This window comes from Urocampus carinirostris, chromosome 20, assembly GCF_059441175.1.
Source record: "Urocampus carinirostris isolate Australia breed hairy pipefish chromosome 20, RoL_Ucar_1.0, whole genome shotgun sequence".
NCBI classification, from domain to species: Eukaryota; Metazoa; Chordata; class Actinopteri; order Syngnathiformes; family Syngnathidae; genus Urocampus; species Urocampus carinirostris.
This window is the reverse complement of record NC_142368.1, coordinates 28,605,184-28,632,004: the sequence shown is the minus strand read 5'-3', so window position 1 is coordinate 28,632,004 and position 26,821 is coordinate 28,605,184. Positions and strand designations below refer to the sequence as shown.

Below are 26,821 nucleotides of genomic sequence, written 5' to 3'. Positions count from 1 at the left end.
ACCCGTTTTGATTATGAAGTGGTGTTTTTTACATGTTCAGCTCTATCCTCAACCACCTTGATTTGGGAGAATTATACCCTTTAATATCATTCAGATGATAGATACTGGTGTTTGTGGCTAACAATCTGCCTATGCTAATAATTCTCATTCCTCTCTTAGTTTTCTACAGACGATAGGCACTGGCCTTGTTGAAACCGCATTTGGTGAAGGAAAATGAGTTGGCAAATCAAGGGAAGACTAGGAGCTTGTTATACCCATCACCTCGGCCCCACCCAGAATTATTTTGCGCTCTCTTTTTCACACTGCTACATCCACTATTCACCTGTGTGGGCTTCCTGTCTGCTTGAATCAGCTTGGATTCAAAGATGCACAGGAATGGCTAATGTATTACAAGGAGATATATTGAAGAGGACAAATGCACACAAACAGAAAGACAGACAGCGAGACAGACAGACAGACACACACACACACAGACACACATACACACACATACATTTAAAAAATGAGCAATGATGCTATAATGTATGATTTAAAATCAGATACACTGAGCTCCCCCCAGAAAGCATAATGTCGATTCACAAACTCCTAACGAAGCACTCATCAGACCACACAGTGGGTTACCGAACAAAGGCTTTATTTTAAATATTATTGGACAATAATAATGCACTTAAAAGGACTAAAACACACCAAAAAGTAGTCTAATACTCATTTTACGCCTTTTTTTTTTTTAATAGAAATTTCGTGCCCATAAACAGCTGCAGCTTTGGTCTGATTTTTTCACTTATTTGACGAACATTGCCACTTTTGAGTGTTATGCAGGGTACTCACTTGCTGCTGCCACCTGATTCCACCACTTTATGCCAACACTGGGGCAGTAAAGCGACACGGCGGCTTTCACTGAGGAGGTGCGTTCATAAAGTGAAGGTAACTGGGCACACGCTACGCGGATCACTTTACTTAGTGAAAGCGTTAATGCAATATGGAAAAAGGGCCGGATTAAAATGGGGACACCGAGAGGCCCCGCTGATAAACATCAGAGCCCAGTGGCACACATGACGTTCCGTGCGTTAAGCCTCCCCGGAGTTAGCTGACCGCCAGTTGTTATCTGTGTGCACAGTTACCGAAGCACTTCCTGTCTGAATAAACATTAGGGTTTTAGAGTCATCAATGGAGCAGCAGAGAGCATTTTGAATAGTACAGTTTCTATCATTTTTATTGTATAACCCTAGTGATGAGCAGCAAAATGTATTTGAAAAAGAAGTTTCTGTTATTATTATTATAATTTATTGTATAACCGTAGTATGGATCAACAAACAATATAAAAAAAATAGAGCTTTTATTACTATTATGGACTCTTTGCTGCTGCTGGACCTTAGTGCTGCATTTGACACAGTCGACTATAATATCTTGCTAGAACGGTTGGAAAAATGGATGGGTCTCTCAGGAAACGTCCTCTTATGGTTCAGATCCTACCTCTCAGATAGGACACACTGCGTTAAATATGGCGAATTGACATCTGAGCCATTTAGTGTTACCTGTGGTGTTCCGCAGGGTTCAGTGCTTGGCCCCCTTCTCTTCAGCATTTATATGCTTCCACTAGGTGATATTATTCGCAAGTATAATATCAGTTTCCATTGCTACGCAGATGACACTCAACTCTATCTCCCGATGGAGGAATCTGCCACACTAAACTGTGGAAATTTGGAGGCCTGCCTCACTGAGATAAAAGAGTGGATGTCACTCAATTTCCTGCGTCTTAACTCTGAAAAGACAGAAATGTTAGTTATTGGTCCATCTAAGTCCCGTGACTTATTCTCTAAAACCGCTGTGAACATAGACAATTGCCACATCACACAGAGCGACTCACTTAAAAATTTAGGTGTCATTTTCGACCCCGATCTGTCCTTTCAAACACATGTGAAGAAAATTACTAGAACCGCTTTCTTCCATCTTCGTAACATTGCTAAAATTCGTCCTATACAATTTTTTAGTCGGATGCGGAAATCATAATTCACGCGTTTGTTACCTCCCGTCTCGACTACTGTAATGCACTACTTGCCGGTCTTCCGATGACCAGACTCAAGAGTCTTCAGCTGGTACAAAATGCTGCAGCGAGGCTTTTAACAAGGACAAAAAAGTACGATCACATCACCCCAATTTTGGCCAACCTGCATTGGCTCCCTGTTAGCCTAAGATGCGATTTTAAGGTTCTCCTATTACTATACAAAATCATACATGGACTTTCCCCCTCATATCTTTCAGATCTGATTTCCCCCTATGTCCCGGCCCGAAGCCTTCGTTCCGAGAGCGCCGGTCTCCTGGTGATCCCAAGAGCCAAGAAGTGTTCCGCTGGTTCGAGAGCGTTCTCCATCCGGGCACCGGTGTTGTGGAATGCTCTTCCCCTGAGATCCGATCTGCAACCTCAGTGGAAATGTTTAAATCTAAGCTTAAAACTCACTTCTACTCTATAGCATACGAATAACCTAAACTTCTTATATTTAATAACCTGTGAAGCCCTTAGAGACTATTTGTGATTAAGGGCTATACAGATAAAAATGACTTTACTTGACTTGACTATTATCATATATTCTATAACCCTAGTATGGAGCAGCAAACAGTATTAATAAAAAGCAGATCTTCTATTATGATTATCATTTATTCTATAACGTTAATAGAAACGTCATGCAAAAAAATGGTCGACAAAATATAGTAAAATAAAACTTACAAAAATAGTTTATAATAAAACATCCTTGTTCCTTTAGTTGTTCATTTTGCTTCTTTATTTATTTCTTTACTTAATATTTTTACCCAATTTTGTCATTTATTTATGCTGTAAATAGTAAGAACAATATATAATACAGTAAAAAAATATGTGTATCTATATTTATTTATAAGGCAGCATGGCGGCGCAGTGGTTAGCGCTTGTGCGGCTCAGTTCATGTCATGGGAACCTGTCGTGGGTTCAAATCCAGCTCCAGACTTCCTGTGCGGAGTTTGTATGTTCTCCCCGTCCAAATTGTCCAAATTGTCCCTAGGTGTGAATGAGCGAATGAGTTGTCTGTCCCTGTGTGCCCTGCGATTGGCTGGCAACCAGTTCAGGGTGCCCCCTGCCCACTGCCCGATGATTGCTGGGATGGGCTCCAGCACCCCCGCGACCCTACTGAGGATAAGCGGTGCAGCTAATGAGATGAGATGAGATGAGATATTTATTTATATTTAAGTATAACAAAAATACTTCACAGATATAATCAGACATAGACAAAAGCAAGCAAAAGAGATTTTTTCATACAGAATTGGCTCTTTACAAGCACAATAAACTATATATACAATTACAGTTTTAGTCAAACTCACTTCACTTTAAACAAAAAAAAATCATGGAACAAATTCTGAAAAAGATTTAGTAAAACTAGGCTTCTTGATGATTCAATTATTCAAAGCCTCGCAATCAACTCAAATTTAAAAAAAATAAACAATATAAAAATCACATTGGTACAAATGTTTCCGTGTAGTTTTAATTTGATACATTTTTGTCAATAAAACATAACAACTGATACATAATATTAAATAAAAACCATTAAAATGCACAAGATTATCTGCTAAACAAAGCAAATACTTTTTTATTACATCTATATATCTATGTATTTATTATACATTTACTATATTCATATTGATCTTTATATATTTTATCTACATCGGTCTTTATTCATTTGATATCTATTTTAATCAGAAAAAAACTATGGTTCAATGCCTTGTGGTTATCAAGTAGGACCCCAATTTTTTTTATTTTTCATAAATCACATCTGTGTTAATATATCACTGAAGTTTAAACTGTGTGTATGTTGTAATTTCTTTGCAGGACAACTGCTGCCTTGGGCCAACCACATTGTGCATGCTAGCAGACAGGAAGTGGAGCCGCTCCACCCCCTTAAATTTAAAGCTTTCACCTTAATACATCAGGGTCATCCTGGACCTAAATATCCATCTCTGTCTTGACCACGATAGAGTGAACGTATTTTAATTTAGTTATGGGGTTATTCTGCAAAGTACAATTTTAAAAAAAGTCCTCAAACAGAACAAATGCACAGGGCCATGTTGCTACATTTAAGGCTTTAAATTTAAAGCTAAAAAACTGAAAATATTTTCTAAGAATCAACAACATGTGAGACACAATCGAGAAGTGAAAGCAAATTATTTTCAACATATTTGCATATATAAATTACTAAGAATGACAAACTCACAGTTGAGAAGAACCTGCTCTGTGATGGGCTCAGAGGTCTGTGAAAGAAGACACTGGAGAACCGACAGCATTATGAAGACCAAAGAACACACCAGGCAGGTCCGGGATAAAGTTGTGGATACGTTTAAAGCAGGAATAGAATACAAAAAGATTTTGAAACATTTACACATCTCCCAATAATATAACAACTGAAAAAGCACAAGGCAACTTCAAACCTAACTGGACTTGGCAGTCTCTGTAAATTTTCGGCCGAAACAAGGAGAAAACTAATCAGAGAAGCAAACAAAGGGACCATTATAACGTTGGATGACATGCAGGGATAAACAGCTGAGGTGGGACAATCTTTTCATAAGTCAACTATTTGATGCACTCTGCATAAATCTGACATTTGTGGAAGACTGGTAAGTAGAAAGCCCATTCTGAAAAAAATACCATAAAAAGCACGTTTGGCATTTGCAGGAAGCCACTTAGGAGATACAAATAACATGTCCAACAAGTTGCGCACAGACAGTCACACCCACCCAACACAGAAATCCCTCAATCATTTCCCCCTGCAACCTGCTGTCTATCAGATTACAATGCACGATATGTTGACATTAATGACATTAAAAACAATTTAGTTCAAAACCCATGAAAGAGTGAACCAGCGATAACCGAAGCGATGGGTGTTTGCATGTCAAACATTTCTTAGGGTGACCAATACTTTTGACAGGCACTGTAGCTTGAGCTTTAGTGTGCCGTTTGAAAATAACATAAGCCCATCTTTAATTCCCAGCTTGTGGAGTCTCTCCACATTTGAAATTGATTTTGTCAGTTGTAAAAATATAATCGTCGTAACATGCTCTTGTCACTTTTTCCCCCCTGCAGCACAAAGACAGAGAGCCGAGAAAGCCTCCATGAGCCTGCGATCTGTCATTTTAGCCCAAGGTTATGTAAATGTCCGTGTTTCTATTGGCACTTATTGCGTACTCGAAAAGCGGCAACAGCGGCCTTAAGGGAAAACACGGCTCACCTGCTACTGTTACTGTTATTATCGACAAGCTTCCCGTGTCTTTTTGATAGTGCTGCATACACAATTAGAAATAATCAAATATATGAATAAAATATAGGTAAAACATATACTTTTACAGGTATGTTTTTTTGTAAAGCGCATCCTTTTAGTAATGGCAATTAGTGCTATTTTTAGAGAACCAACTATTTCAGCTCAGCTCCCAAACAGCTAGAAAATATAATTAAAATAAGTCCAAATAAGGATATTTTTTCTGCTGTGACTCATTTTTCAAAATTTATTTTTAGTCCGCTTTATTGCAATCTTTCTTGAAGCGTTCCTGTGCTCAATGTGCTACTGTGGCAGTAAAAGACCACTCCTTCCCCTGCAGTATGTATATATATACATATATATATATATATATATATTATGTATACATATATATGTATACACACATATTATGTATATATGTATAAATGTTTATATGAATGTATATATAGACTAAAAAGTTAAATATGCCAACTGTAAAAATGACCCCTACCGAAATCACCCACTTAAGTGTTGTCAATCAAGTTTCAAGCCAATTTTCACCTCATTGCGTTTATTTATGTATTAATAAATTGAATATGCAAATTAACGGTATATAAGCTCTTTAAAAGTAAAAAGTACAAAAATGTATTTTTACAGACTTTTCTGTTTTAAGATTTTTCACATTAAAATATAAAAATGAAAATCAAACTCAACAGAACAAAACATTTAATCGATTGCATAAAAATGATGTGCAAACGTAAAAATGACTCCAAACAAATGTACCATGTAAAAACAGAAGATTTACAAAAAATATGATATGACGCTTGATTTGTCTATCATGGTCTGACAACAATAATTCTATTTTGTTTATCTTTTACACAAATCGCAATTCCAAAAACATGCATTTCAGGTGAATTGGCCGGTCCAAATTGTCCCTAGGTGTGAATGAGCGAATGAGTTGTCTGTCCCCGTGTGCCCTGCGATTGGCTGGCAACCAGTGCAGGTTGTCCCCTGCCCACTGCCCGAAGATGGCTGGGATGGGCTCCAGCCCCCCCGCGACCCTAATGAGGATAAGCGGTACGGCTAATGAGATGAGACAAATCGCAATTTTATTATAACATTATAACAAATGATGATCTTTACATTTTTGTTAAAGTAAGTTATACCTTTGTACAAAACTTTTGCGCTTTGACCTACCTTATAATTTATATGGTTTTACACCTTAATATTCCCATCGTCAGTACTTTTTTTCATTTGAACATGAAGCATGAAAACACATGATAGGGCTTTATTGTTTCCTATCAAAATGAGAAAAATAACCTGAAAAAAAAACTTTTTTTAAATATTCCATTGGTGAGAATAATAACTATTGTTCATTCATTGAATTTAAGGTATGTTTATTTCGACAAAGAAACAGATCATTGCAGGACAGCTCAGTTGGTTGTACGAACGTTTACTTGGAATGTACGAAGTAAAACAAAGCTCAAAAAGCTCAAATTTTTTTTAAACTCTCCAGCCGGTGTGTTTGTTTTATAGCATCGACAACTTGTGCAATTTCACTCGGTGAGCAACACGTCCGTCTTGGTCTCTAAAGAGGAAACCCAGCATCTCCTGCCTTTTCTCATTTCCCTTTTTGAGACGCTAGCCCCACTCATGCCATCTATAAAATATCTTCACTGTGGTTATTTCGTTGTGAGTGCAAATACGATGTTTCTACGAACTCTGAGCTTTTCTTGGAAACGTTGTCTTGCGGCAACGATGGCTTTAATGTTCGCAATGCTTGTTCTGGCAATCCTAACAAAGTGTCAACGTGCGACTCACGTTCTCAATACCTTTCCTTTTTGGGCCACGAGAAGACAAAGCGAAAGGCAGACAGCCATGTGAAAAACAAAGAGGCCTTGAGGCACAGTTTTTGCAGAGGTGGGTAGAGTAGCCAAAAATGTTACATATGTAAAAGTTGTGTTATTCTGAATTTAATGACTCAACTTGAAGTAAAAAGTAGTCAACCAAATAATTACTTGAGTAAATGTAAAAAAGTACTCGGAAAAAAACTACTCAAGTACTGAATGACTGTAGTATTGTCTTATTCATTGAATTTTTTTGAACAAGTATTCAACCAGATTATCAAACCATCAAAGTACATCCAATCAAAAATAGATTACATTTAATTCAAAAATAGATTAAAGTAATCAAGGTAAATTCAAGTACTTAAATAAAGATTACAATTATGACAGTATAAATCAAATAAATCAATTAAGTACAAGTAGCACATTTAAAGCTTTAGTACTTTTTTTAACAGGCGCTGCAGGCGGAACAACAAGCTAGCCCGGTGATTTTTTTTTTTCAATAAAAATTAACATTGGTATGATAGTTCATGTATTTTGCCTAGTATTTAGTTTTTTTTCTTTTACTGAATGAAAGTTATTTTTTACCACTAGCGGGTACTAAATATTACACACTCACCCTTTAATTGTTTTGATCAATTTAAACAAATAAAATTAGCAAATTATTTTTTTTCTATGTCACTTGTATTTTGAGGCCTGGAAAAAACAACATCAATGGTTCATAATGTGCCCAACAGAAAGAATGTAATAAAACTTAGCATCTGTTGTAAAAAGAAAATAGCAACCGGTTCAACCTGTGTATGCTACTTGCGCTAACAAAGCTACATAGCAATTTGCTAAATTTATGTTACTTTATGTCAGGGGTCTCTACGGTTTTCAAGCTTAAAGCTATTTTTGTTACTAATTAGCACAAAAGGCACCCAATTTGATAAGCATTTCTGAAATTACATTTTTTCGTGTTATCACGATGTTGTTACTTGGCTTGGGGAGTAATACATGTAACAGCTTGACGTAATCAGGATATAACTTTTTTTTATTGTTTTCTGTTACAGTTACAAAAAAGACGTAATCGAATTACAAATACATTTACCTAAAAAATTATCACTTTGCAAGATTACACATATATTTTAAAGCATTTTTATGTTTCACACTACACGGGACAATATTAAAGATGGGTGTATTAGTTGTAACTTTTTCTATTCTTTTACTTGTCCACATTAGCTTTGTTTACGTTCGCTCCTCTCTCTCTGCGGTCTCATTAACACACGCAGCACACTCAGTCCCCCATTTCAAGGTCACATTGATCATTTATCTTATAAACATCCAAAAGACAACCAGCTCTTTCTTAGTATTTTTGGCGTGCAAAAATAATACAAAGCACTATAATAACAATAATGTAAACCCTCTTTACTTCAAGCTTCCTGCATCATGGGTGGAAAGTTTTTCGAAAATCCATTATCCTTAATCACATATTGCTGCAAGCGGGGGATGGCAGAGTGCACTTTTGTGGGCCTGGAAATCATTTTTTTCCGTTTTGTCCACCATCAAGTAAGACTGCACTTGTGAGACCACGATCCATTATCCCCGATCTCATAATGCTAAAAGCTGGGACTGGCAGAAGGCACTTTTGTCAAAAGGCGTGCCTTTTAGGGCTGTCTAAAATGAAATGCACGGTTATGGCCACAATCTATTTTCCTTCGTCGACTAATGGTGAAATCAGGGGCAATCAGAGCGCTTTTTTTTTTGTTTAGACCATTGAAGCATGCCATTGTGGCCCGCCTAAATTGAACTGCACTCTTTTGGTTGTAAGAAATTATCCCTGGTTGCCTTTTGCTTTGAGCAGTGGCTGACAGACGGCATTTTTGTAGCTATATTTTACATATCTTCGCATATTGTAGGAGGGTTCTGGTTCCCTGTAACCACAATATACAGTATGAGGGATTACAGTAGTAATAATGATTGGATATTATTAGTCTTCAAAAACAAAAATAACCACACTAGGAAAAATTATGATGATAAAAAAGATAGTAATAATAATCAACAAAAATGAATAATATATGTTCTTTAATTAAAAAAAGGTATTTTCTCTTGATACAATGGATACAGCATGCCCAAAAATAAAATGAAGACTTACTTTTGGGAATTTTAATCGATCAAAATTTAAAAAAAATATATATATATATTTAATGATGTTCGACTAAAGGAACATTCTGTATAAAAAAATACATATAATGATTTAAAACTCTCTCAATTTTATCAGTTACATTTGCTGCTTTCATTTTCTGATTCATATCATATTTGTATGGGTCTGGCGCACCTCTGTCAAAAAGGCGCCTAATGGGTTTGTCATTGAAAGTGTGTTCAATCACCACACACATGTCCCTAATTAGCCTGAATCTTTATAAGGACTTTTCAGACAGCACCCATTGTTGGGTTGTGTTCACCTATTTGAGGCAGTCCTGCTTTCTGAGGTTTGGTTTTATGGCTCTTTTCAGCACTTACATGCTTCCATTAGGTGATATTATTCGCAAGTACAATATCAGCTTCCACTGCTACGCAGACGACACTCAACTATATCTTCCGTTCGAGGAATCTCCCACACTAAACTGTGGAAATTTGCAGGCCTGCCTCATTTAGATAAAAGAGTGGATGTCGCTCAATTTCTTGCGTCTTAACTCTGAAAAGACCGAAATGTTAGTCATTGGTCCATTTAAATGCCGTGACTTATTCTCAAAAACTGCTGTGAACATTGACAAATGTCACATCACACAGAATGACTCAGTTAAAAATGTAGGTGTCATATTTGACCCTGATCTATCCTTTGAAACGCATGTAAAGAAAATTACTAGAACCGCTTTCTTCCATCTTCGTAACATTGCTAAAATATGTTCAATCTGTCTCAGTCGGATGCGGAAATTATAATTCATGCTTTTGTTACCTCCCGTCTCAATTACTATAATGCACTACTCTCTGGTCTCCCGAAGTCTAGAATCAAGTCTCTTCAGCTGGTACAAAATGCCGCAGCGAGTCTTTTAACTAGGACAAAAAAGTACGATCACATAACACATTTTGGCTAACCTGCATTGGCTCCCAGTTAGCCTTAGATGTGATTTCAAGGTTCTCTTAGTATTATACAAAATCATACATGGACGTGCTCCCTCTTATCTTTCAGATCTGATTTCGCCCTATGTCCCGGTCTGAAGCCTACGATCTGAGAGTGCCGGTCTTCTGGTGATCCCAAGAGGAAAGAAGTGCTCTGCTGGTTCGAGAGCGTTCTCCATCCGGGCACCGGTGCTGTGGAATGCTCTTCCCCCTGAGATCCGATCTGCAACCTCAGTGGAAATGTTTAAATCTAAGCTTAAAACTCACTTCTACTCCATAGCATATGAATAACCTACTCTTCTCGTCGGCTGAAAAATAGTCTGTGTAATATAGTGTAATAATCTGTGAAGCCCTTTGAGACTCTTCGTGATTTAGGGCTATACAAATAAAAATGACTTGACTTGACTTGACTTTTCCTTTTTTTATGAAATTTTACTTTTTACTTTTCATTACTTTTCTTTTTTCTCCCTTTTTGGCCCATGTTTTCCAGTTTTTCTTTTTTTTCTTTTCTTTTCTTATTTCTCTTCTTTTCAAAAGTGTAAGTCACTTTAAGTATCTGTATTTGTCTTCTTCCATTCTGCTTTGAGCACTCGTTTTCGGTGGCACAACAGAATACAGCAACATCTAGTGGGAAAATAATCCACATTGGCCCTTTAAGTTTCATATTGAGGCGAGGGCCTCGATCCATCATTCTGGGGGCTGCAATTGGTCCCTGGGCAGCGAGTTTGTGACCCCTGACTTAGATGAAGACGTTTAAAGATTAGGCTCCAATTGAAACTTTCAACTATTAAAAGGGTTGAGACTTGCAGGGCTGCATTAGCTCAGGGGGTAGAGCGCTCGTCTTGGGATCAAGAGATCGCAGGTTCGATTCTCTCCGTGTTATATGTCAAAGTGTCCTTGGGCAAGACACTGAATCCCTAATGTCCCCAATAAGCAGGTCGGCCTTGCATGGCTGCATGGCCACTATTGGTGTGTGTGAATGGGTAAGCACATTGTAAAGCGCTTTGGGAGCTCTTCATTAACTTGAAAAGCACTATATAAATGCAGACCATTTACATTTAAAAAGGTAATATTTACAATTATAATTTGTAAATAATCACCACATTTTTGGCATCGTCCATTAAGCTGTGATGAAACATCCACTGACGACTTGAGGACATCCAAGCTCAAGTCTGTGCACAAGTCATATTGGCAGGGCATAGGATTCTAGGTAGCCTTCCTTTGACATGAAAAAAACCAAGATACAAGTTCAGCTGTTAAATTGAGCAGGGTAATTAAACCCAGAATGAGGTCAGGAGGGAATTTCAAGTCGAACACACTCAGCCCTCACTGTTATTTGCTTTGGTCTCAGTCCAATCAGTCTTGCGGCGGCCTTGCAGGCGCGCAGTCTAATAAATACAAATGTTTTGTTTGCGAGATGTGCGAGCGAGCGGGAAAAGATGTCCATGTTTTGGCCTTCCATATATACACTAGCTAGGATTCACTACACAGTAATAACATTTTCGTTTGTGTCAAACTTTCCCAGCGGTAAAGAGTGCATCCGCTTTGCTGCAAAATAAAAAAATAGGGATGGAGGTGTATTAACGTTCCGCACTTGGAAAAAGACACTTGAAAAAAAGAAGTTGTGTCTTCATGATGGCACCAGTCACTGAAATTGGTCTTGCCACATATCATTGGAAAGCTCAAACTCTTGGGATCAAGATATGATGACTGTTTCAATATGTTCTCATTACAGAAACATCACCATCAGTCTGAAACAAGATACCCGAAAACTGTGAAGCTCGCAAATGACGTCCCCTGGCAGTCTCATCTCATCTCATCTCATCAGCTGCACCGCTTATCCTCAGTAGGGTCCCGGGGGTGCTGGAGCCCATCCCAGCAATCATCGGGCAGTGGGCAGGGGAGAGGGGACACCCTGAACTGGTTGCCAGCCAATCGCAGGGCACACATGGACAGACAACTCACTCGCTCATTCACACCTAGGGACAATTTGGACCGGCCAATTCACCTGAAATGCATGTTTTTGGAATGTGGGAGGAAACCGGAGTGCCCGGAAGAAACCCACGCAAGCACGGGGAGAACATACAAATTCCGCACAGGAAGTCTGGAGCTGGATTTGAACCCACGCAGGAGGTTCCCAAGACATGAACTGTGCCGCAAATGCGCTAACCACTGCGCCGCCGTGCTGCCCCCTGGCAGTCAACAAACAAAATTATTTTTTTGCAAACACTCATTACATTCACGACATTCCAGTGAATCCAACTGTGTAAAATATGTACTCCAAAACACACGATAATGCCAAAAGATGAAAGAAATCCGCCGAAAAGCATTACGGCATTGTTTGACGATCATTTTTGTAAAAATTCGTATCGCCCCATAATTCCCCTTTAAAATAAGCAGAATCTGCTGCGACCTTTTGGTTGACACCACTTTCAGCCAATTGCAAACTTTTTTTCACGGTCCTTAGCCTGTGGCAAACTATGAGGGCCTGTATTGAAAACACTTTTAGCCAGTAGTGACCAATTTAAATGTTTATTGACACGTAGGTGACCCAATAAATTTCCAATATAATTTTATGCAATTTTACAGGGCGTATTGAAATTAGAGCCGAAATAAAATGTGCGTAAATGCAATCCACGATCCATTTTTACGTGTGATTTTCCGCGCAAGTGAAATGAAATGAAATGATCTGCATTTATATAGCGCTTTTCAAGTCAATGACTTCCCAAAGCGCTTTACAGTGTGCTTCACATTTCCCAATAGCGGCCTTGTATTGCAGCCATGTAAGACGCTAACCTGCTTATTAGGGGTTCAGTGTCTAACACTTCGACATGTAACACGGACGAGCCGGGATTCGATCCCAAGACGAGCGCTCTACCTCCTGAGCTACTGCCGCCCCAAAAAGTGAGCACTATCAATGATTGATTTCTGGAAAGAAAAGTCAAACATTTACAATGTCTAATAATTAAGTAGAATAGATGGTTGCAGAGGTTTTAAAACTGGAAACTGGTGATATTCAAATGGCCATTTTTGGAAACGCTGTGAAAAACCTTTACAAACATGTGTAAAATACAATGTTTAGTTTTTCAGATTGTGCTCAAATATGACCTTTGACTAGATAAGGCTTCATGGTAGTGTCCTAGCTGTTTTCCAGCTAAGATGCCGATTCTGCACTATTCTGCAGGCATGCGATTGCAAAAAAAATTCAGGCAAGAATAAAAACCAACTTGGATTATTCACTGTTACCAATCTTATTTCAGTTTGGGACAAAATCTCGAAGAGATACCTTTCAACAGAGACCAAAACCTTCCAGATTCTCTAAGCGGTTCAAGGCAACATTCAATTTACCTGGGTAAATCTTGGGTTGGGATTTTAGGCAAATTTTACAGGAACGTTACGGTATTAAAAGATGGCGACTGCGCATGGATACATGCTTGCGGCGAGCTCTCCAGCTAATCTTCTATTTATTGCCGTTCTCTTGTCTTTTTTGCTTTCACTTTTGGACACATGTGTGGCCAAAAACACTTACAGTAGGGACGAACTTATTCGGTTGGGTGAGCGTCTAAATTTCGATTATTCGGGCACTTTTTATACCGCCCATGATATACCGAGCGAACTTCAAAGAGACCCGGCATCCTTGTGGACAGCTATTCCTCTTAAAAAACGGCGGCGGCGGCCCCGTAAAGAAAGAAAACAGAAACGTGGTTGCCGTGCAGGTAGATGTGTGAAGCGTGTGAAGTCCAAGCAGCAAGATGGACGCGAGGATGTAACTAATTCCACCATTCATTCCTCGCCGGACAACCGACGCTTTGAACTCAGCGCTCACGAGCGGCCACAACGCCGGGAGCTTTTGAAGATCTCGACAAAGACTACAAAGAGTTCAGCTAAGTCAAATGATTCAGCAAAGCTGAAATTTGGTCTGTTAAATATTAGATCGCTTGCTCCAAAAGCTTTACTTGTTGATAACATTATTCGTGATTATAAACTTAACTGTATGGGTCTTTGTGAAACGTGGTTACGCCCGGATGAGCACTTAGCGCTAAATTATGCCTCTCCCCCAGACTACGAGAGTAGTCATATAGCACGCACGCTGAAAAGAGGTGGTGGTGTTGCGCTAATCTCTGAAAAATCGCTCAAATTTAATACACGTACCTCTAATAATTACAAAACGTTTGAGGCTCTTGTGATGCGGTCCCCTCAATTGTCAATTGATGTAATAACTATCTATCGTGCACCTGGGCCATACACAACTTTCTTAGACGAATTTGCTGAACTTTTGTCTGAACTAGTAACCTATGCAGACAAAATTATAATTATGGGAGACTTTAACATTCATATGAACTCCCCACACAGTTCACTTACTATTGCGTTTAGTTCTCTAATTGATGCATTTGGTTTTACTCAACTGGTTGACTTGCCAACCCATAAAAATGGGAACACGCTAGACTTGATTCTGACTCGAGGAGTTTTAACCTCAAACATTATGGTGCTACCGTGTACTACTGTTATCTCTGATCATTATTTAGTGACATTTGAGGTGCTAACTAATTGTAAAGTTAATAAAGCTGAGGGATCTAGCGGACGCAATATAAGCACTGGCACAGTTTCTGAGCTCTTTGAACTCCTTCCTGGAGCAGTTGCGTCCTTTCCTAAATACAATGGCTCGATTGACTCACTCATGAATGAGTTCAATACCACCCTGACTAGTGTGCTGGATTCAATAGCGCCCATAAAACTAAAATCACGTCCTAAAAGACGCACACCTTGGTTTACTGATGAAACTAGAACCCTTAAAAAAGAATGCAGGAAATGGGAGAGAAAATGGCGCGCTACCAAGCTTGAGGTTTTACATCAAACCTGGTGTGACAGCTTGTTAAAGTATAAAGCGGCCCTTGCCTCTGCAAAATCGGCCTACCTTTCGAAGGTGATTGCGTCTCAAAAGAACAACCCCAAAGCCCTTTTTGACACTGTAGCATCACTTACAAGGCAACAGCCTATCGCAGACAGTTCGACACACTCTGCTCAGGACTTAATGGTCTTCTTCACTAAGAAGATTCAATGCATACAGGAAGAAATTGCAAAAGATATTGTTAGTACCACACGTATTAAAGGACTGAAATTTACAGATGCACGACAGGGTGGCTGCCCTGGGAAAATGGCCGGTTTTAGTGAACTGTCACTTGATGATCTCAAACAAGTGGTGAATGCGGCCAAACCGACAACTTGCCAGTTCGACCCGCTCCCAGGTTCACTTATTAAAAGTCTTTTTAGCGTCCTTGGGCCTTCAGTTCTAAATATTATAAATACATCACTCTCCTCAGGTGTAGTTCCAGCAGCTTTTAAGTCCGCCGTTATTAAACCCACACTGAAACGACCCAACCTTGATCCAGAAATATTAAGTAATTACAGACCTGTGTCAAACCTACCTTTCCTCTCTAAAGTACTCGAAAGAGTAGTGGCACAGCAGCTGAATGCTTTCATATCGGAGAATAACCTTTTTGAATCCATGCAATCAGGATTCAGGGCTAACCACTCTACTGAGACAGCTCTGATCAAGGTAACAAATGATCTCCTAATGTCAATGGATTCTGGCGCTTCATCACTTTTGCTGCTGCTGGATCTTAGTGCTGCTTTTGACACAGTGCGCCACAATATCCTACTAGAACGGTTGGAAAAATGGATTGGTCTCTCAGGAGCTGTCCTCTCGTGGTTCAAATCCTACCTCTCAGATAGGACACACTGTGTTAAATATGGTGAAACGACATCTGAGCCCTTTAATGTTACCTGCGGTGTTCCGCAGGGTTCAGTGCTCGGCCCCCTACTGTTCAACATTTACATGCTTCCGTTAGGTGATATTATTCGCAAGTACAATATCAGCTTCCATTGCTATGCAGACGACACTCAACTATATCTTCCGTTGGAGGAATCTTCCACACTAAACTGTGGAAATTTGGAGGCCTGTCTCACTGAGATAAAAGAGTGGATGTCACTCAACTTCTTGCGTCTTAACTCTGAAAAGACTGAAATGTTAGTCATTGGTCCTTCTAAATGCCGGGACTTATTCTCAAAAACTGCTGTGAACATTGACAAATGTCACATCACACAGAGTGACTCAGTTAAAAATTTAGGTGTCATATTTGACCCTGAACTATCCTTTGAGATGCATGTAAAACAAATTACTAGAACTGCCTTCTTCCATCTTCGCAACATTGCTAAAATCCGTTCAATACTGTCTCAGTCTGATGCGGAAACAATAATTCATGCATTTGTTACCTCCCGTCTCGATTACTGCAATGCACTACTCTCCGGTCTCCCGAAGTCCAGAATCAAGTCTCTTCAGCTAGTACAAAATGCCGCAGCGAGGCTCTTAACCAGGACAAAAAAGTACGATCACATAACACCGATTTTGGCTAACCTGCATTGGCTCCCAGTTAGCCAAAGATGTGACTTCAAAGTTCTCTTAGTATTGTACAAAATCATACATGGACTTGCTCCCTCTTATCTTTCAGATCTGATCTGCCACTATGTCCCGGTCCGAAGCCTACGATCTGAGAGTGCTGGTCTTATGATGATCCCGAGAGCAAAGAAGTCTTCTGCTGGTTCGAGAGCGTTCTCCATCCGGGCACCGGTGCTGTGGAATGCTCTTCCCCCTGAGATTCGATCTGCAACCTCAGTGGAAATGTTTAAATCTAAACTTAAAACTCACTTCTACTCCATTGCATACGAATAACCTACTCCTCTTGTCGGTTGAAAATAGTTTGTGTAATATAGTGTAACAATCTGTGAAGCCCTTTGAGACTCTTCGTGATTTAGGGCTATACAAATAAAAATGACTTGACTTGACTTGACTAAAACCCCAGTGTGTAATAATTGACCACTAGATGGCAATTTTATCTAATGTGAATGAAAACCAGTGCCACAGCAATTGTGGAACCTTCTAGGTGGGACTTCCACTTATGTAGAAGAAATACAAATTTCTAGACTAACATGTATATATATATATATATATATATATATATATATATATATATATATATATATATATATATATATATATATATATATATATATATATACTGGACTGTCTCAGAAAATTAGAATATTGTGATAAAGTTCTTTATTTTCTGTAATGCAATTAAAAAAACAAAAATGTCATACATTCTGGATTCATTACACATCAACTGAACTATTTCAAGCCTTTTATTATTTGAATATTGCTGAATTTGGCTTACAGCTTAAGAAAACTCTGGTGCTGGAGCCCATCCCAGCAATCATCGGGCAGTGGGCAGGGGACACCCTGAACTGGTTGCCAGCCAATCGCAGGTCACACAGGGACAGACAACTCGCTCGCTCCTTCACACCTTGGGACATTTTGGACCGGCCAATCCACCTGAAATGCATGTCTTTGGAATGTGGGAGGAAACCAGAGTGCCCGGAGGGAACCCACGCAAGCACGGGGAGAACATACAAACTCCGCACAGGAAGTCCGGTAGTTGGATTTGAACCCACACAGGAGGTTTCCGAGACCTTAGAATTGTGCCGCACACGCGCTAACCACTGCGCCGCCGTGCTGCCCCCCTTTAGTATTATATTGCAATAATTCAATGCAAACTTGGGTCAAAACCGGCCATTTCACACCAAAGTTAAAGGCCATTAAAGCCTTAATTTGTAATATTTGACCACTAGTTGACACTGCTGTCTAATGTGAAAGAGAACCAGTACCGAGATCACAGCGAAGCAGTAAGATACAAACATGGCGGGGACTTCTGCACTCATTGTATCATTGCCTGTCAAAACATTTTTAGTGCATAATAAAACACCCAGAATGTAACTCACTGTATTTGTTATGTGAATAACACACATTGTGTAATTTATATTTTTACTATCCCCCCACCCCATTGTTAATGATAATAAAACATTCATATTCACCAAATTATTTAGGAATTAGTCATTTCCTATGTTTTACAGGGAATGCCTGAAAAACACAATAAAAATAAATTAGAATATTTACTAATCCATATTCAATATTTTATATATATATATATATATATATATATATATATATATATATATATATATATATATATATATATATATATATATATATATATATATATATATATATATATATATATATATATATGTAGTAACTTTTCGATTCCAACCAAATCACACACAGATGCTCTAATAACACGCAAAAATATAAATTAAAATAAGTAAAAACAAAAAGCAAAAGGTAAGCAGTCGCAAGGATTGAAAGATTGAATGTACTCAAATAAATGTATATTATTAAAATGAGAACAAATTTGGCCATTTTTTCTGCTTTTTATACTTATAGTGCTTTCTTTTTTTTTGTCTTCCATATATAACTCAATTATTACCCAACACCTTTCCGTATTTGTAAACAAGTGTGATGTAATGAAGCTGGGCCTGCATTCTTGAAGCAGAATGTCAATATAAAGCAGCCCATTGACAAAAAAAGTGGAACAGCTCAAATAGCACAAAGTATGCGCTATACCAGCTCAGTAGCCTAGATGGTAGTGTGCCCGCTTTGAGACTGGGAGGTCGCTGGTTCGCGCCTCGACCGAGACATTCCTAATTAATATAATGGCTGCGCGCTGCGGCTGCATCGACTCGCTACAACGGGTCAGGTGTATCGACATTTCGTTCTGCGTACATTGTTACAAAGAATGACAATACAAAGGAAATTATTATTATTATTATTTTAGTCATCCAAGTCAACATAGAGAACATTTTCTTTTGATCAGCACTGGATTTATTCCTTTGAAGGTACTGGAATAATTGAAAAAATGGCTTTGAAAGTGCTTAAATAGGTGTGAATTTGGCCATGAAAAAGGTGTACGACTGCTGCAATTTAGAAAAATAAGTTCCCCGCTAGCTAGCTTAGTTTACCAACTTGCAAACATTTCTGTCCCCCTGCACTCGACCACTCACTTTACAAGCCACCGGTGTCGAATGAATATTAACCGTGATGCTAATGTAAGTAATTACCTTTAGAAATGTATAGCCCCAATAAATATGCAATCGCTAACGTGTTTTTTTTTGTTTTGTTTTCCAACATCTGGATCTGAATCTGTATACGATAGTGTCGTGTCCAGCATGTTCGCCGTGGCAACCGGCTGGCCCCGCCCCCTGGGCTGAAGCAGATCGCCAAATTGCGCGTTTGCTTCTTAAGGGGGGTTTTGGGGTTTTGCGGAGGCTGGCTCATTGCATTTTCTGTCTGAATTTCCCATTCTGTTTTGTTTGAGTCGGAAGAAACCTGTGTTTGCTCGTTTTTAGTTAAAGCCTGTTTGTTCTGTCTTGTCCCTGAGTTTTGGACGACTTTTATTTTGCTAAATAAAAGTTTTGATCGTCAATGCAATTGAGTACTCCCTTCCTGCCTCCTGCCTCCGTTCTGGTCCGGTCCCCCCGTGTCAGAATGAGTCAGCCAAGAAATGAACTCAGCGAACGATCCCATCCGACTCCCGTGCCTGCCTGTCCGACCCCCCTGCCGAGCGCCGAGTCCGATCCGTCCGACGCCGATGGCGCCTGCCTCTCCCAGTTCCTGCTTGTTCGGAGGAGGGAGCGGGGTTGCCCTAATCGAGAGCGTCGACCCATTCCGGGATGCGAGGGGGGTTTTGGGTATTGCCCCGGAAGATTTGACGCCGACCTGTCCGACTCTCCAGCCTGCCTGTTCGACTCTCCTGCCTGCCTGTTCGATTCTCCTGCCTGCCTGTTCGACTCCCCTGCCTGCCTGTTCGACTCCCCTGCCTGCCTGTTCGACTCCCCTGCCTGCCTGTTCGACTCCCCTGCCTGCCTGTTCGACACCCCTGCCTGTCTGTTCGACTCCCCTGCCTTGTACAAAAATTACAAAAATATCAGAGAATAAAAACAGGATAAAAAACATTACAAATATTTTTGTGAAAATCAGACCACTGATTTGAAGCCATTATTTAAGGAAATACTTTACACATGTTGTGTTTGTTGCGACTGTAGCTAGCACGATTAAAAAAAAGACATTGCAAGTTGTAAGTTATGTAGCCATGTTGATTACACATCTTGTGTTAGTTAGGTAAACTATAGCTTAAATAACTAATCTTAATTACTTATTTAAGTTGTAAGTTTGCTAGCTAGCTTGATTACACGTTTTATGTTATAGCTGGTTCAATGAGACTATGTTTTGTCAAAAATGTTTGCTTTATTTATCTTTAACAAATATCAACCAGTGAATACCAGGCATATTTTTCAGCAGATTTGTGTAAAAAAATGAATATTTCTTGGACGGTGTTTTTGTTTACCTCTGAGTTAGCAGTGTTATTTACCTTTTGTTTGTGAGACAGCAATATTTTAAATACGTTCAGGCCATACTTTGTTGCATCATCCAAAGGTTGTAAAAAATAGCAAGTTTATTCGTGCAATATATGAATTCTGAGTAGTACTGTTTACTCAATTTTCACTTTCATTAGATGAATTCTTGTTTTTTTTTATTTCTTATGAATCCTTCTCAGTGGATTTATGCCTCCATTAGGCCTCCATTACAAATGTAACAACATCCAAAATTCTCAGCAGGAAGCGCCCCAGCTGCGGCTCCCTGCCGCGGCTTCGAAGAGAGTCCCAGGCTGCTTTGGCTCCCTTCCCTGGCTGCGAGGAGAGTCTCCAGCCGCTTTTAAGAGGACCCTAACCGCTTTGGCCCCCTGAGGGAAGGCCCTGGCTGCTTCGGTATCCTGTCCAGGCAAGGACCTTCAGCTATCCCATTGCTCCAACCTCTGTTTTTATATATATATATACAAATATATATCTTCTTTAGATCCTTCTGAGTGAATGTATGCCTCTGCTAAGCCAATTTAACATTTAATAACATCCAAAATTTCCAGCAGCAAGTGCCCTAGCTGCAAGGAGAGTCCCTGGTTGCTTCAGCTCCCTGCCTTGGCTCCAAAGAGTATCCCCGGCTTCAAAGAGTCCCCGGCTGCTTCAGCTCCCTGCCCCAGCTTCGAGGAGAGTCCCCGGCTGCTTTGGGTCCCTTTCCCGGCTGCTAGGAGAGTCTCCAGCTACCTCGGCTACCTGCCGCGGCTTCGAGGAGATTCCCTGACTGCTTCGGCTCCATTCCTCGGCTGTGAAGAGAGTTTCCAGCTGCTTCGGCTCACCGGAGGGCCTCAACTGATTCAGCTCACAGCCCCTGCCGCAAGGACAGGCAAGGATCTTCAGCTGTCCCGTTGCTGCAGCCATCTTGAGAGGGACGCTATGTGTCTCCGCCCACCAGGGGGTGCCTAATCAGTTTGTAATTGGGGCAGAATCTCACAATATTAGTTCCTAAAAAATGTTTTTTAATGTTTTTTAAAGACAGCACAACTGTGGCCTGGCAGCCATTTGAGGCCTGCCAGCTGTATTTTAGCGGGCTGTCACACGTACTAGATATTGTATTTTGTCATTTAAAAAAATTGTTTTTAACTAATGCCTAAGTTACAAATGCAATTTAGGCTGCCCCTCCAAAAAAATTGTTTTATTTTCAGATTGTCAGGACCCGAACAGAGACAGAACCCACTTGCGTGCGTTTCTCTTGGTTTTATTGGGAAGAAGGGAAAGGATTGCACACACGATCCGGTGATTGCTGGTCGCGGGGAGCAGGTCTCTCTGAACGCTGTCGGAGTTTATAAAGATATAAACCCATTGCTGACCATAGTATTCAGGTAAAGGCACAAAAAATAAGAGTTTTACTACTGCGCATGTAGGAGGTCGACCCGGCAGCCATCTTGTTTGGCTAGCTGGATTGCTCTGACTACATCCGGTTTCAGTAGGCGTATTTATTGAAAGGTCACGCATGCGCAGTAAATGAATGGAGTCACGCATGCGTGTTACATTACAAACAATGAAAATAGACTGACTGAAAACATGTGTCTTTGAAACGTGACTATGTGTGTGTGTGATGATTACTTGTATATAAAAAATAGAATTAACAATTTAATTTCATAGCATAGGAGTCTGAGAAATACACAACTAAAAGTAGCTTACTTTACATTTCCCCCCTGTTGTGAATTTCAAAGAACATTAATAAAAACAATACCAGCGGTTTCAAATTAACACATCATTAAAAAAAAAAACATCAGATTGGTAATTTCATGGAGAGGCGAAAACCTTCAAAAAAGGAAAAAAGTTCTCTCCTCCCAGGAAGGTTTTTTTCTGGAAAAACAGGGGATAAAACAAAAACAAAAACAAAAATTGGACAACTAAAACGAACAACAAAAAAACGCTTATTTTTTTCAGTGTAGTTTATTCTTCTCAAGAATAAAAACAAATCTCTTCGAACACAAAGTAGTAAGCAATCGTTAACCATAAGGGTCCGGGAGAATTAAAACAAAGAAAAAAACAAAACAAAACTACAAAAAGGAACTTCGCCTGCACGGTGGTCTCCACAGGGCTTAACCCGGGCCTGGGTGACTTTGTTGGCCGTCTGCCGGCGGCAATGTAAGCAGGGGCCCGACTGGCCTTACCCACTCGGATATTCGTGTGTCAGTGGTGTGTGCAGTGAGGGGGTTTCCCTTTAGCTTGTAGGGATAAGTTCTTTAGACAACGCTGTCTGGGTCAGTATCGTCATCAGTCTTGTGGGTCGGGAATCAATTTGTAATGGTACATATGAGCAACAAACATTCTTTACATCATCCTTTTAGTTGCGGGCACGACGCAGCAGGAACATACACCACACAGGAGAAGGAAGATTACCAAAATTCCGGCAAATGGCGACAGGATCTTCATCAGCACCTGAGACCAGTTGCCAGAGTACAGCCAATCGAGCCATGGCTGTTGAACGTCTTTTTCTTTGGCCATTGTGTTCCTGAGGTTTTTCATGGTGGCTAGGGCATCGATGATTGTCTCGTTTTCATCCCCTTGCAGTGGCCCTGGTGGATCCAGGTATTTTGACAGCCGTGGGGGGCGATGAGCAGAACCTTGTAACGGCCGTCCCAGCGTGGACTCGACTAGGTTTTTTGCTTTACCAGTATCAGGTCACCAGGGGTCACCGTCTCCTGTGTGGATGAGAGAGAGAGAGAGAGAGAGAGAGAGAGAGAAAGAGAGAGAGAGAGAGAGAGAGAGAGAGAGAGAGAGAGAGAGATCCTACAAAAAAAATCTAAAATAGGTTATACTAATTAGATGTCTTTATTTTCTTTTTTTAAATGGGTTATACTAATTAGATGTCCTTTATCCCCCTGTTGAGACATTATTTTCTTATAGCTCAATTTAACGTGAAAAACCATTCATTTATTTATATATTCGTATATTTGTGAAGGCAAAATCCCCGCTTTAAGTTGCAATATCCGTTCTGAGCACTAGATCCCAAGACTCCAAATCAAAAATAAACAATTTATTTTTCAAAATTGTTAGCTCTAAATGTCAAATTTGGCTTTTTACTAATTTTAGTCACTGAATTTGTTTAACTATTATCATCATCAGAATCACTCACTCTGATTTGAATGACCTCGTGTTTTATTGTTTGTGGATTGGTCATTGTCCAAAAATTCTATTTTCCCTTCTTATTTTTATTTTCTTCTCCTGATTTTTATATGCATTATCTTGCGGTTGGCCATCCCTCTCGAGGTATATGACCAGGGTAGATCGTTAAATCATCAATTTAGCCAAATAAAACGCTTTTACTGTTATGATTCACTCTTTGTTTAGCTTTTTGTAAAAATCATAACTGATGCATTATCTTCTCAGTAAGTAAGTTTAAGATAACAATATTTTACAAAGAAGGCAGGTAATTCATGCTCAAGGTGAATGACCCCGCCAAAATGAAAAATGCCATCCAAAAATGTTGTCAATGTGGGCAATACTCTAACGGTGTGTGGTCATTCTAATTGATTATTGTTAAGCTATTTGACAAACATTTGGATTGTTTTATTGTTTTATAATATAGCATATTCTTTTTGTGTAATATTTTTCTATCCGTCCAAAACATCATAATTTGAATTTCAAAAAAACAATAATTTGGAGAGCTTATTCAGAGGACAATTTCATCAATTGCGGACCAAACTAGTGTAAGATTTTAACCCTTATTATACTGAAGTCTGACCAAAAACATTTCTCGTGTCTCGTTCTGAAGTTAGAATTTACCAGCCTCTTAAAAACTTCCCCCCAACTGAGTTCAAAACTCAGTTCAACTTTTATGAATATAAGTGAAATAAAACAGCATATATAATTTTGCAAGATAAATTTAGCAATCTTCCTCATGTACATATACACATTTTATTAACAAGACTCTATGTAACTTCAAGCAGACGTATTCTTGAATGTTCTTGTGTTCCAGGCCTTGATTTGCATATTCCACAGTACATTCACAGTTTGAATGTTGCTCTTGGCCCATCAAAAGTACTTTTCCAAAATGTGTCCATCTCAAAAATGAAATGACTCCATTGTCTTTTGTCAGTTCCACTGCAACTAGCTGACAACCAGTTCAGGTATCTCCTGTTAGCTGTCCGAAAAGCAGCTGGGGTGTGCTCCACCACCCCCGTGACCTCGCTGTTGACAAGCGGCGCAGACAATGGATGAATGGATGTCTTTGTTAATCTTTCTCAACTGTGTTCCCCATCACAGCAAATAACATTTTGTCCATCTTCATTCTGATGTTCCCCCTTTTTGACAGTTTGATATGTCCTTTGGAGAGTCCATTGATTTTCAAAAAAGGTATTTTCTTTTTAGTGGAGTCTTGTTAAGTTCATCGTGCCTGTGTACTGGGATGTCTTGGTAAATTAGCTGGACTATTCAATGGCCTAAATTTTTCTCTAAATTAAATTACCATGTAGACATTATCTTAGTTTAATTATTTTTATCCATTTATTTCGCGTGCAGTTATATTTTTAAATTATCATGATCTGTCTCTAAATCAATTAATCCGTTATTTTTAAATTCCTATGATATTTTCCATAATTGGTCAATCTGTTTCTCATTGTCTTCTAAAAATGCTCTTTCCATAGAAACTGTTTCCTTTTAATTTAACCAAACTATAAGTCAGTATTTGTTACATATTTATTATTCATTTGTCAATCGTAACGCGCTCATACTTAAAAAAATTAAGTGTGGCATCAGTTGTCCTCCTAGGGGATCTTGTCCTTTGGGTTAAACTTATCAAAATTCCAAACCCTCACACTGTCTAAACATCAAAAATCTCAAAAATTGCCAGATGGAACTCAATGTCAAAACTTTTTAATTGTCATTTCCTCTCTCTATAATCATAATCATTCTTTTCTCATTGATTCAATACAAAACAATGCATACTTGTCACTTATAGATAGATAGATGGATGGATAGATACTTTATTCATCCCCGAAGGGAAATTCACATTTCCAGCGGCATCCCTGAGCTGAGAACAATACAATAATAAAGCAAAAAGAATACAATATACAAATATCCAGTGTGACGTGCAAATGCCCACTGTAGCGTGTTATATAGAATATCTAAATAGTGCTACACAGAATACATATTGCAATAAAATTCGGTAATATGCAACGTAGGGTGTGTGGTTTAATGTGGGCTTTTACTCTGCCGGGTAGAGTTAAAGAGCCTCATGGCATGAGGAAGAAAAGATCTCTTCAGTCTGTCCGTAGTACAAGACATTGACAGCAGTCTGTCGCTGAAACTGCTCTTCTGTCTGGAGATAATGCTGTGTAGTGGATGCGATGGATTGTCCATGATTGACCGCAGCTTTTCCAGTGCCCGTCTCTCATCTACTGTTGTCAGGCTGTCCAGCTCTGTGCCCACAACAGAGCTCTTTTTCCTAGCCAGTTTATTGAGACGAGAGGCATCCTTCTTCTTGACGCTGCCTCCCCAACACGCTGCCGCATAGAAGAGGGTGCTTGCCACAACTGTCTCATAGAATATTTTCAGGAGCTTTTTGCAGATTTTGAAGGAAGCCAGTCTTCTGAGGAAGTAAAGTCGGCTTTGACCTTTCCTACATAGAGCGTCTGTGTTGGCAGTCCAGTCCAGTTTGTTGTCCAGCTGCACACCCAGGTATTTGTAGGTCTGGACAAATTCTACGCAAAATGATGGTTACAGGAACTGGGTGAGTTCTAGTTCTCCTGAAATCCACCACCATCTCCCTGGTCTTGGTGGGGTTCAGGTGCAGGTGGTTTGCGTCGCTCCATCGGACAAAGTCCTGAATCAATTTCCTGTACTCTTCTTCCTGCCCATTTCTGATACATCCCACGATCGCAGTGTCGTCGGCAAACTTTTGCACATGGCAGGACTCAGAGTTGTACTTAAAGTCTAATGTATACAGAGTGAATAGGAACAGAGAGAGCACGGTCCCCTGCGGAGATCCTGTGCTGCTAACCACAGTGTCCGATGTACAGCCCCCCTGTTTCACATACTGGGGTCTCCCTGTCAGGTAGTCCGTAATCCATTCTACAAGGTGTGAGCTAACTCCCATCTCTGTCAGTTTCCTACTCAGTAGCAGAGGCTATATGGTATTGAAGGCACTGGAGAAGTCCAAAAATGTAATCCTCACAGCCCTCTTAGCCCTATCCAGGTGAGAGAGGGATCGGTGTTCAAGGCTCAGGTTGAAGATGCGCTGTAGAGGGTCTCCCAGCTCAGACGCACAGGCTTTCAGCAGTTGGGGGGGTACTCCATCTGGAC

General features: G+C 39.7%; 1 protein-coding gene across 1 annotated transcript in view; it reads right to left on the bottom strand.

Moving 5' to 3' along the window:
* The window catches only part of kcnk3a (potassium channel, subfamily K, member 3a), a 60,111-nt gene that overhangs the window by 19,756 nt on the left and 13,534 nt on the right, over window positions 1-26,821 (bottom strand). The window lies entirely within an intron of this gene.